General features: G+C 42.1%; 1 long non-coding RNA gene across 1 annotated transcript; it reads left to right on the forward strand.

Annotated features, from left to right (window-relative positions):
• Positions 1–409: 409 nt before the first annotated feature.
• On the forward strand, positions 410–10,352 carry LOC116659857. Its single transcript, XR_004315216.1, has 4 exons — positions 410–3,173; positions 3,472–3,566; positions 3,655–3,754; positions 8,198–10,352. It is a non-coding gene; the product is annotated as an uncharacterized LOC116659857 (long non-coding RNA).
• The last annotated feature ends 1,675 nt before the right edge of the window (positions 10,353–12,027 follow it).

Genomic DNA, 12,027 nt, shown 5'->3' on the forward strand with positions numbered 1-12,027 from the left:
CAGGAACACGTCTGCCCTTTGTGGGGACATGGCCCCTCTATGACAAGATGCTTCTCACCAGAAGTTAATGAATGCCACTTGCCTCCCGGTGTGGACTTGAACTTTTGATTCTAACCTTGGTTCAGCACCTGTCCACTTGCCTTCAGGTCTCCAACTTTATAAGCTTGTTGATATCTTTCTGCCTGTTCTTTTTTCTGATTGGCTCGCCTTTGCCCAGTCTGGCCTCCTTCCTCTCCACCCTCTGTAGCAAAGAAACGACTTTAGATCACACGCTCTGCTGAGGTTTGAGACAGCTAAAAGGCTAACAGTTGTTACTTTTTCGAGGTTTATAGTGAAAGAGAGAGAGCCACGTTTAGGTACTAACATAGAGATGAACGCAAAGAGAAATGAGAAAATGAAGGAGGACTTTGCCCTGATATTTTCAGAGCACAATGTATTCACAAATCATATCTTGCTTAATCTCACCTTTCTCCTGTGATGCAGGAACTATTTTCTCTCCTTGGAAGGTGAGGAGGTGAAGGTTAGAAGTGAAAGAAGAAACGATGTGTGGAATGGTGGAAAAGCCCCAAAGGCACTAAGATTGAGGGGGAAAAATGTCTAAAGAAAACAAAAAAAGATTCCCTTTTACGTTTGGAACAAAAGAGAGAATAAATAGGCCTATTACTGGAGGAATTTAGTGTTAAAATGATAGAGGGAAATAGAAATGATTGGAGTCCTATTTGGCTTCTGAATTCTCTAAAAAAGAATAAAATCCATCAGCTATTAAAATTTCCTGAAAAGACACCTTCAGTAAAACAAAGCAGTAAGGAAAACAACTGTTTTAGCGGAAAGAAGGTAAAAGAGGGATGTTTATGAGGGTCTTAGGGCTCTGAGTTAAGAACAGGTCTTTGAACATGGGGGCCTGACTGGGCCCAGGCAAAGTTCACGGTGTAATTGTTCAGGATTGATGGCCAGGTGGATTTTGAAGGAGAAACGGTCCTGCAGTGCGTCTGGTTGGGAGGCCTGTTGTCTGGGGAAGGGGTTATTAACTGATGAGGGTAGTAGTTGTTCATTACTTGGAAGAGATGGATTTTCAGAATGTCTTGAAACAAAAAACACAGCAACTTCATTTTCTTGGAAAACTTCCTGGCAGAATTGTCATGGAACTTAAAATCATATTAATGCAGACGGGTGAATAGTAAAGTCATATTAACCTAGACAGTGTTGCAGATGGCTTCCATTCTCAGCGCAAGCAGGAAAAGCAAAAAGTACTGCTAAGAGTAAACAGAAGTTCAAGGTAAGTAAGGAACACAGAATGAAATTACCTACATTTAAAAGGAATTCCATTCCTGATAATGCAGAGGAATTATATGTACAAATGTTTTCTTGGAGACACGTAAACTTGTAGATGTTTAGATGTTTTCTCAGATTTGCTGTCCAAGAGAAATTAAAGAAAATGTGACGAAGATGGCAGAGTGCCAGAAATAGGCAAAAGTTGCCTGGATTTTTAAAAAGACAGCATGGCTCGGTAAGGCTGATAATGACCTCATACTAAATTCTAGACGGCACAGAGCACTTACCCGCCACTTACCTGTGCGAGGCATTGGGAATTCCATGGTGAACAAGGAGGACAGGATCTTTTCTCACAAATCTGTTGGTTCTTTCTTGAAAAATAAATTCCAAATCTGAACATGATTTAAAAAAAACCAACTCATTTCCACTCTGTTATTTTGGCTCAAGCCATTAGCCCTTGTCTAGATCACAGCACCCTTCCCCTCACTGGTGTCCCTGCATTTACCCTTGTCCCCCATGGTCCCGTCTCACTCCAGATTTCAGAGTAGTCCTTTTAAGTACTTTTGGGAAACCCCAAATCAGGTCCTGTCACTCAACTCTTCAAAACTTTTCAAAGGTGCCATCTCAGAGCAAAATTCAGAATCTTTACACTGACCTACAAGGTTCTCCAATTGAGCCTACATGATCTGGCTCCCTGCTACCCCACTGACCTCATTTCCTGACATTTTCTACCTTGCTGACTCCCTCCAGCTGTACTGGTGTCTCAGTGCTTCTGCAAATGTCAAGCAATGTCCTGCCTCAGGACCTTTGCACTTGATGTCTTTGTGCCTGGAATACTTCCTTTAGGTCTGTTCAAATATCACTTTCTAAATGAGTCCTTTCCTAATAACCCGATGTTAAAAGATAGTTTCCCTTCTTAGGAAATAGGGTGCTATTTCTTATCCGTTTTGTCCTGGGTATCATATTGTGAGAGCCTTGTTAATATTCTACTTTGGCTTTTACTCCAAATGAAATGAGGAGCCACTGCAGGATTTTGATTAGAGGAATGCTGTATTAACCGATGCTTTAACAGGAATCCCTAAGGCTGCTGTGGTAAAAACAAACTGTAAGGGGTGGGAACCATTGTAGAAATAGAATCCATTTATGAGGCTACTGTAGTAATCCAGGCAGTAGGTGATGGTGGCTCACATCAGGATGATAGCAGTGGAAAGTGACTGGACTTGGATATATTTTAAGGTAAAGCCAACAAGATTTTGTGATGGATTCAATGTTGTATGTGAGAGAACAAGGGACGTTAAAGATAATTTCAAGAACTCTGACTTCAGCAACTTTAAACAGAAAGGAGCTATGCACTGAGATGAGAAGGCTATGAGTGGAGAAAATTGGGAGAAAAAGATCAGGAATTTAATTTTGGTCCTACTGAGTTTACGACATCTATTAGACATCTAAACGGTGATGTTGAGTAGCAGAAGATTATACAGCTCTGTAGTTTTTGAGAGAGAGAGGTGTGGATTTTAGATATAAATTTGAATGTCGTTGGCATATAGGTGGTGTCTTAGCCTTGGTTTCCCAGAGAGCAGGGCCTGATGCTAGGAGATGTTATCATGAAGCACAGAAATGAGGGCCAGAGAGAGTGAGGTGGGGAAGGGTTGAGAGCTAAAATGATGTGTGTTATCAATCTGGTTGCCTCTTGATGGGACCGACTGCTTGAGCACATGGTTGTCGTGTAAGAAGTTGTATAAAGTACATTTTAGCACAATTTCCTTGGGGGCTGTATTAGCCATCTAGGGCTGCCATAACAAAATATCATAGACTGGGTGGTATAAGCAACAGAAATTTATTTTCTCCTAGTTCTGGAGGCTGGACGTCCAAGACCAAGTGCCAACATGGATTGGATTCTGGTGAGAGTTCCCTGGTCGCCTTCTTGCTGCGTCCTCACATGGCAGAGAGGAAACTCTGGTGCCTCTTCCTTTTCTGAAAAGGATATTAGTCCCATTGGGTTAGGGCTCCACCCCTATGACCTTATTTAACCTTAATTACCTCTTTACAGGCTCTGTCTCCAAATACAGTCACGTTGGGGATGTGTCAACATATGATTTTTAGGGGGACACAATCCACTCCGTAGCATTCTGCCCTGCCCACCCCCCCCCCAGTTCATGCTCTTCTTACTTGCAAAATACATTTATTCTATCCCAACAGCCCCCAAGTCTGAACTCATTCCAGCATCAACTCTGAAGGCTGAAGTCCAAAGTCGCATCTAATTATCATCTAAGTCACATTGGGTGAGACTCGAGGTATGACTCATCCTGGGCAAAACCCCACAGCAAAGACAGAAGGGGGAGAAGGAGTTATCCACCGGCTCTAATCTCTCTTTGTCTGAAGTTTTACCCCCAGGTTATAAACTGTTCCCAGTTTTCTGATTGTGCATTCCTGGATGCCCAGTAGAGCCTGCCGGCATCTCGAGGAAAGCCGGGAATGTGAGGTGAGAGGCCCACCGTGTGACGTGAGGCAAGGCTCTGTCGGGTTATTCTTGCATGAAGGTGTTTGGAGCCCAGTTGTAGCTGGAATAGGGGACCATAAGCTAAAGGGATCTCAAATCATGCATAATAGGGAAGGACTGGTTAAGAGAGAGACTTCTCCCATTGTCTCCCTCATCCCTTAGCCAACCTAAAAGGCCTATGTTTAAAAATATTTCTGAATATTTGCTTATGATGCTGAAATTTATTTTAATGTGGAAAGAAACATTTTAGTCCACAATTAGAAGTAAAATTTTGAAATGTATACTGATACTTAAGAAACTACATTGTCCCCAAATCGTCACACTGAAGAGTAATCAAGCAGTTATGGTACAGTTATCTGAGATCAGAGCCTTTCCTCATCTGATGGAAAGAAAGGGAAGTTAAAAGACATGAACACTGGGAAAAAAGAAGGAACTTCACCAAAGAAGATACAAGGTAGAAAAGAGAAGAAATTAAATCAGCAGGTATTGGTTGCTCTGTGTTTGTCAGGCATGCTCCAGGACACTGGTGTGCCACAGGTTACAAAACAAAGTTCTATCTCTAGGGTCATGGTTAGAGGAAGGAATGGACATTAAAGCAAACAATCATATAAAAAGACATGTCAGTGGGGATAAACCTTAAATATAAAACAGGATAAAAATAAAGAGTAACAGAACAGGGCATAATTTAGATAGTTGAACAAGGAATCTTCTAAAATGAGATGAGGTTTTAGTGAAGGTATAAAGAAATTGAGGGAGGATGTCATACCAGGCTGGACAAAGGGGCTTCTGCATGGAGAGAATGGCTTCTGCAAAGGCCCTGAGTCAGGGGCAGGCGTATCAGGTTCAAGGAACAAGAAGGCCAACTTATTTGAAATGAAGTGGGGCAGGAAGAGGAAAATGGAGGCAATGAATTAGGGGACTGCTTTGTGATGGAGTGAAAAAGGACAGTTTTTTTTTTTTTTTTTTTTGCAGGCTGATTAATTTTCTGAACATAATCCCTGTTGACTTCACTTGTGTATAGACACATAGGAGGTATGAGGCTTCGTACACTCCCAGTTTCATGGGCCATCACCCTGAAGCACCATGCGCGTCTTTGCTGATAATATTTCCTGAGGTCCTGCCTTGTGCCTTTCACACTCTGCAGGTGGTGGAAACTTCTATTTCAGGGAGAAGAGAGTCGAACATGCCTGTCACCCAGCACCCATGGCTCAACTACATCTGCTCTACTGAATCCTCCTTTATTTTTCAAGTCAAGCTCTGTCCTTCCTCCTGCCAGTCTGGGCTCTGGGGCCCATCCTCTGAGTGCCCTTGTTTGTAAATCATTGCCCTTCTCTTTCCATTGTAAACGTCACTTCTTCCGTTGGTACTCTGCCTTCTTCTTTTAGAAAGTCTCAAGTGTTGCTCCTCTCAAAACAACTCCCCCGGCAGCTGATGACAAACTCTAGCCATCACAATGTCTTTCTTATTCTCAGCCCTGGCTTAGAGTTGTCTCTAATGCTTTATCTTTTTCCTATCACTTTTGATCTTCACCCCCTTCAAATCTTGATTCCACACCACCTCTCCACAGAACCCCTTTCTCTCAGTTCATCAGTGACTTACTCTTTGCCAAAACTGGTTCAGATGTCTCAGTTTTCATTTTATCCAACCTCTCTGAAGTTCCTTTTAAACAACTCTTTCTTCTTCTGGCCTCCACGATGACATTTGTTCCAATTTCCTTCCTTTGTGGTTACTCCTCAGTTTCCTTTGTCCTTTTCCAGTTTCCTAAGTGTGTTTATTCTGTTGGACTGAGCTCCCCAGTCAGCATGAAGTAGAAATGCCCTCAGTCCCTGCAATGGCCAGAGCCCATAGGCTGGTTGCCTGCAGTCCTGCGCTGCCTTGTTTTCTGAGTCCAGTGAGCTGCACAAATGTCTATGTGTCCTGACATGAAAAAGTCTGGAAAGCATTGCCCTGGGATTCCATCCTCAGCCCTCCCCATTTTATATTCCAGATACTTTTAGTGGTCTCATTCATTCCACTGTTCCCTGTACGGAGATGGACTCTAAATCTCTATCTCTAGCTGTCATTTCTCTGTTGAATTCTAGATCAATACAATCTAACCAATCACCTCTTCTTAAATGATCCTCAAACTAAATATGTTAAATATTAATCATTTTTTTCTCCAACTCTGTTCTTCTCAGTGAATGAGATCACTAACTACAAATGTGGAAATGATTCTTCCTTTAACTTCATTACTTTCACATCTCATCAATTGCCAATTTTTTCTTGGTTTTAGTTTTCTTCTGTCATATCTAGTCTTTTCTTGTCACCCATCTGGCACCACTTCAGTTCAAGTCTTTGTAACGCCTCACCTGAAATACTGCGGTAGATCCTTCCTTCCTGTGGGAGGACCAAGCAGCCCTGCCTCGATGGATTCAGACGACATGGTCTGGGATTTGCTTTGGCTGAAGAAATGTGAATGCAAGTTACTCGGGTTCAGCCAAAGTGAAAAATTTGAGGGCACAGTCCTCCGGGCTGCCGATTCTGCCTGAAACTTCTGACATCAACTACAAAGTTAGAGGCAGACAAGACCATTCTCACTTCTGACACCTGATGCAAGTTCAGGGCTTCCCCAAACCACTCTCAGTTTTGATATTGGCTAGAAAGACTCACAGAACTCATGGAAAGCTATTATATTCATGGTTATAGCTTATTACAGGAAAAATATGCAGATGAAAAAATCAGCCAAAAGAAGACATGCGTAGAGCAGAGCCTGGAAGGCTTCCATTGTGCTCAGGCTGTGTCACCCTCCGAGCATCAGTGGGAGACAATGTGCATAGAGTACTGCCAACCAGGGTAGTTCACCTGAGTTTTTCAAAGTTTTTACTGGGGCTCCATTACATAGGCATGATTTACTGATGAATTGCCCAGGTGGTTGACCCAAAGCAACTACATCATATGGTTGATTTTTCTGGCATGGCCAGCTTAAGACTATCCATCCCCTCTTTAAGGTTCATATAGCCAGCCTCTGCCTTAATTGAAGACATTTCTATGAGGCAGGGCAGATTATCTCCCAGAAATAAGGCAAAGGTGAGATTGCTCTTTGGGCAAGTCCAGATTCTTTACTACACAGAAGTGTAGTGGATCACTTCTGAGCAGCAGCCTTAAACACTAGAATGGGATTTGCTTTGTCTCTTTCCTCTCCGCCATCTGGCTGGCAGTGCCCCAAATAAATTAACCTGGTCCAGGTGTTAAGATGGTATGGAGTTGAGTTGCAGCTGACTCAACAGGCCATGGGACATGGGCAAGAAGTAATCCATGGTGTTTGTAAGCCCCTGAGATTTTGGGATTGTTTGTTTCTACAGTATAATTTCTAGGACAGGATCAGCTAGTGGATGAAATACTTAGCATCTCCCTCTCCTTTTTTGATCTGCTGGACTTGCTGGAGCCCAGGCATCAGTGGAAGACTGTGTCTCCACTCTCCAGTGATAAACAGGCCAAGAAGCACACATTTCCACCAGGCCTGACCAGAACTCTGCTGGCTTGGTTCCAGCTTCTCCCCTGGCCACAGGCTGCTTAATTCAGGGCCAGTTAGGACCCAGTTTTCAGGGAGAGATGACAGAAGCCTTGCCACATTCTCCGATCCAGCTTTCAAAACAGTAAGTCAGGGATTCTGATAGCTCTCTGGCTGCTCATGTCTGCTCTCAAAGAGTTAAGGACCCAGACAGGGAAAGATGACTGCTTATCAACCCCAAAGCCCAATGCTGGGCACCAGGGAAGGCTCAGTCTTCTGACTTTAGTACTTGCTGGTGGGCAGGACTGGGACAGGTAGGAATTGATAGTTCGAGTAGATCTCATTGTTAATCCATTTTGAATACAGAAGATGATTCCAAGAACAGAAAATGGACAAAAATCTGCTTGCTATTAAGGCAGGCAAGAAGGAGCTAGTGTGGTGTTCCAGGAAAGAATAAACATTTTGGTTTAATCAATCTGGTTCATCTTCTAGGAGGGAATCAGTTAATGGACGAGGCGGTTGGCATTTTCAGTGAGTCTGAGGCTGTCACGTGCACAGGCAGGACCGCCAGCAAGTGGCTGATGCGCTGGTCACAGCACAGCATGTCAAGAGGGCAGGAGAGCCCCTGAGAGAGGAGCTAGAGTGGTGGGTGGCTCTGAAGAGGAAGCCAAGGGTCTCTATTTGATCTAGGAGGTAAAGGGACAAAGTGGTAGAAGCGGTTGACGGAAGAATTAATTTCCAGGGGAACAGGATACTTAGTAAATTGTCTCTTTGCCTGAATTGACAGATATGATAAGAACCATAGTGATACATCTCCAAGGATGAACAGTTTATTCCCAAGGGTACTTTATTTACTGAAAAGTAAATCTCACTGAGAACCCGGCTGGAAACATCTTTTCACTTACTATGCTCTCTGCCTGCCTTGCCTTTAATAGAAAACAAGCCAAGAATGTTCTCAAATAAAACTGAAAGATCATACGGCCACTAGTGAGTTCCAGAGGAACATTTATAACAATAATTGCAGACAGGAGATCATTCTTTCAAGGATCTTGGTTCCCAGACCTCCTCGCTGAACAACACTGTGCAACACTGGGGTCGCTGCTTCCTATAAAGTTCAGAGATGGTCACCTGGCATCCTGGGGAGGGGAAATATGGACAGAAAGAAAAGATCCAGGAGAAGGGCTTTTTTTCTTTAAAGTGTAAGAGGACTGTATATACTTCCTGTAAGCAATTTATTAGCTCATAAATATCTTCAATTTTCTTCTCTAATTTTTCTTCTTTTCCTGCTTCTTTGGCACCAAATCCTCCCCTGCTTCTGTCTCCACAAGTTGAAGAGCCCCGGTAACAATCCCTGGGCAGAGACCCAAAGAAACTGCCTCTAGGCACAGAGGCAGTCACTGATGTAGCGTTGTAAAACCCGCAGAGGCATGGCAGTGATGAAGGCAGGGCAGCCCCAGTGAAATGACCATGTGCACAGAGGGGCTGTCTTCCCTCTAGGCAGTGAGCTTCATTGACATGTCCTGGTCTTGGTGTAGAAGATAGACTTCCCTTCTTTTTTCACCGACAGGCAGGGAGAGCAGCTCCTGAGATGGTTGTGGTGGGTTTGAAGCTATCAAATGGCTCACCTGCTTCAAAATATCTCCTTTCCAGATCTCAGAATCTGAAAGATGCTTCCCTTAACTCTAAAATGGTTTCTTGGGTGCCTGCTGAAGAGGTGCATCTTTGACTAAGCCACGCTGGGGGGCCGTGGCCTCGTCTGGAGGGAGCCAAGGCATGTGTTGAGTACCACGCAGTTGGGATGGAATACTTCCTTCTCCCCTTTGGCATCATTCCTGAGAGGACAGCAGCCCCGGCGAAGTGGAGCATGGGGGTGGGCGGGGGTAGAGTTTTATAGGCAAGCCAAGGTCTGGAATATCGATGGACTCCTGTCAGAAGGATGGTAGAAGGCTCTGGTTGAGCACAGGGCTGCATGAGGACACAGTGTGTGTGCTGGCAACACAGAAAGCGGGTGGAGAGTGATAAACAGAAAGTGTGAGTTTGTGAGATGGATATTTTCTGCTGCACAATTTTTAATTTCTCACCTGGAAGTACCATTTATTTCTTGACTGTACCATCTTAATTTATGGGCTTTTGCTCTAGGAAGAATCTGTATATCTTAAACTAGTAGACTTTATTTTTTTAAATTTTTTCCAGTTTTATTATGTAGAATTATTACAGTTCGACTGCACACACACATTATATTGCATGTAAATACATATACACAGCATACTGCACATTTTTTAGTTTTCATATGTGTACTAATTATTCTTTCTTAGGATAGATTAGATCTTCAGCTTTTTAAACTTACATAGTTATCAAAGGAATAAAGCCAACTACAAAATAAGAATCAACAGAATGCGGTAATCCAATCCTAAAGGACAGTCAGATGTGCTGACACATATTCAAGAAGATCTGAAGACTGTCATTCAAAGTGAAGTGGGCTGGAAAGAGAAATAAAAATGCCATAGGACATCATTTTTATGAAGGATCTAAAAAATAATAACAATAATAATAAGGACACAAATGAACTAATTATTATTTTGATTTCTTGAATATGGTAGACTTAATTGTGTTATAGCAGTTTTAAATGTTCAGAAAAATTGAGCAGGTAGTAGAGAGTCACACCCACCCCTTACAGAGCTCCCCGATTATTATCTTGTCTGTAAGGTACATTTGTTAGAATTCATAAACTGATATCAATCAATTATCAACTGAAGTCCATAACTTATATTAAGCTCCTCTCTGCAGTTTGTATATTTCTATGGATTCTGGCAAATACATAATGTCATGTATCCACCATTACCGTATCGTACAGAATAGTTTCACTGCCTGAAAAATCCCTGTGTTTCACTGATTCTTCTCTCCCCCAAGATTCATCCTTTAAGTGAATATGGTGACTAATGTAATAGTTAAATGCATGTGCATGTGATATATGAGAATGTAAGCGTGGAAGTATATGTGTATGTATACATAGCACATGAATTTGTATTTAAGTGACAGTTTCCTTCTGGCTGCTTTTAAACTCTCTCTAATGAAATAATAAAATGCATATAGGCTTCTACCTTGAGTCTGAAGTTTTTTTTTTTTTTTTGATGGGACAATATTATCACCATCATTAAACTCATGGAAAGTGACACTTACCACTTTGACATACCATCGTGATCCTTAAGACGTCCTTGTAAAGGCTGGATGCCATGGCAACCAGTGTCATATATCAGGATGCAGCCCTGCTGAACTCCTAATAAATCAAGCATAATTGGCACATACACATTATAATGAATTAAAAGTTATTCAAGTGGAATGATTTTATATCGTGCAATATTAAGTCATTAAATTTGCTTGTCCAGATCTTCCTTCAGTGTCGGTATTTTTGTTTCACTTCACTTCAAAAAAAAAAGTTACATTTTACTACCGAGTGCTTTAAAAGTAGATATTTAAAATGACATATCACGAAATAGCTCAAGGCACTATTTATTTATTTTTCGCTTTTGACGATTAAAGTTGAATCCTGGAGGACTTGGGTCAGAGAAGAACGAGTACCAAGACTGTCCTTCCCTCCTTCCGTGGACTGAAGGTGCTTTCACGGCACATCAAGGCACCTGAGCTCTGTGTGGCCAGTCAAGGCGCTGGTTAGTTGTGAGGGAAGGTAACTCAGGGGCTGAGTGCATCAGCCAGAAATGACACACCCACCCGCTGCGCTCTACTGTTATCTTCTTGGTTGGCTCCAAATCTGGGGAGGCACCAAGAAGAACTAGTTGTGCAAAGCCTGAAGCCATGGCAAAGTTTAGGAAGAGTGGATGGCTCAGTGCCTGGCTACTCAAAGAGGAATCGAAGGGCAAGCAGGCCCCTATTCTGGGAACTGGTGAGAAATGTGGACTCTCAGGCCCCTCCCAAGGTCAACTAAATCAAGATCTGCTTTTAATCACAATCCCTAGATGATTCGTGTGTGCAGTAAGTCTGAGAGGCACTGGCTTAGCACAAGAACATGCATTTGGGAGCAGGAAGCCATGGACCCGAATTGCAGCTTCACTATTTTTAAGGGGTAGTAATTGGGCACGTTTCAGTTTTTGTTTCTTTTCTTTTTTATTGAAGTATAGTCAACTTACAGTGTTGTGTCAACTTCTGGTATGTAGCATAGTGATTCATTTATACACACACACATATATATATATTTATTTTCATATTCTTCTTCTCTACAGGCCATTACAAGATATGATTATAGCTCCCTGTGCTAGACAGTAGGAACTTTTTTTTCTATCTATTTTATATATAGTAGTGTGTATTTACAAATCTCAAACTCCCAATTTATCCCTCCTCATCCCCTTACCCCCAACCACAAGTTTGTCTTCTATGTCTGTGAGTCTGTCTCTCCTTTGTAAATGAGATCATTTATGTACTTTTTTTTTAGATTGCACATATAAGTGATATTGTATGGTATTTTTCTTTCTCTTTATAGCTTACTTCACTTAGTATGATGATCTCCAGGTCCATCCATGTTGCAACAAATGGCATTATTTTATTCTTTTTTATGGCTGGGTAGTATTCTATTGTATATATATACCACAACTTTATCCAGTCATCTGTCAATGGACATTTAAGTTGCTTCTGTGTCTCAGTTATTGTAAATAGTACTGCTATGAACACTGGGGTGCACGTATCTTTTTGAATTAGAGTTACCTCCAAATATATGACCAGGAGTGGGATTGCTGGATCATAGGGTAACTAT

Source organism: Camelus ferus, chromosome 25 (genome assembly GCF_009834535.1).
Source record: "Camelus ferus isolate YT-003-E chromosome 25, BCGSAC_Cfer_1.0, whole genome shotgun sequence".
NCBI lineage: Eukaryota > Metazoa > Chordata > Mammalia > Artiodactyla > Camelidae > Camelus > Camelus ferus.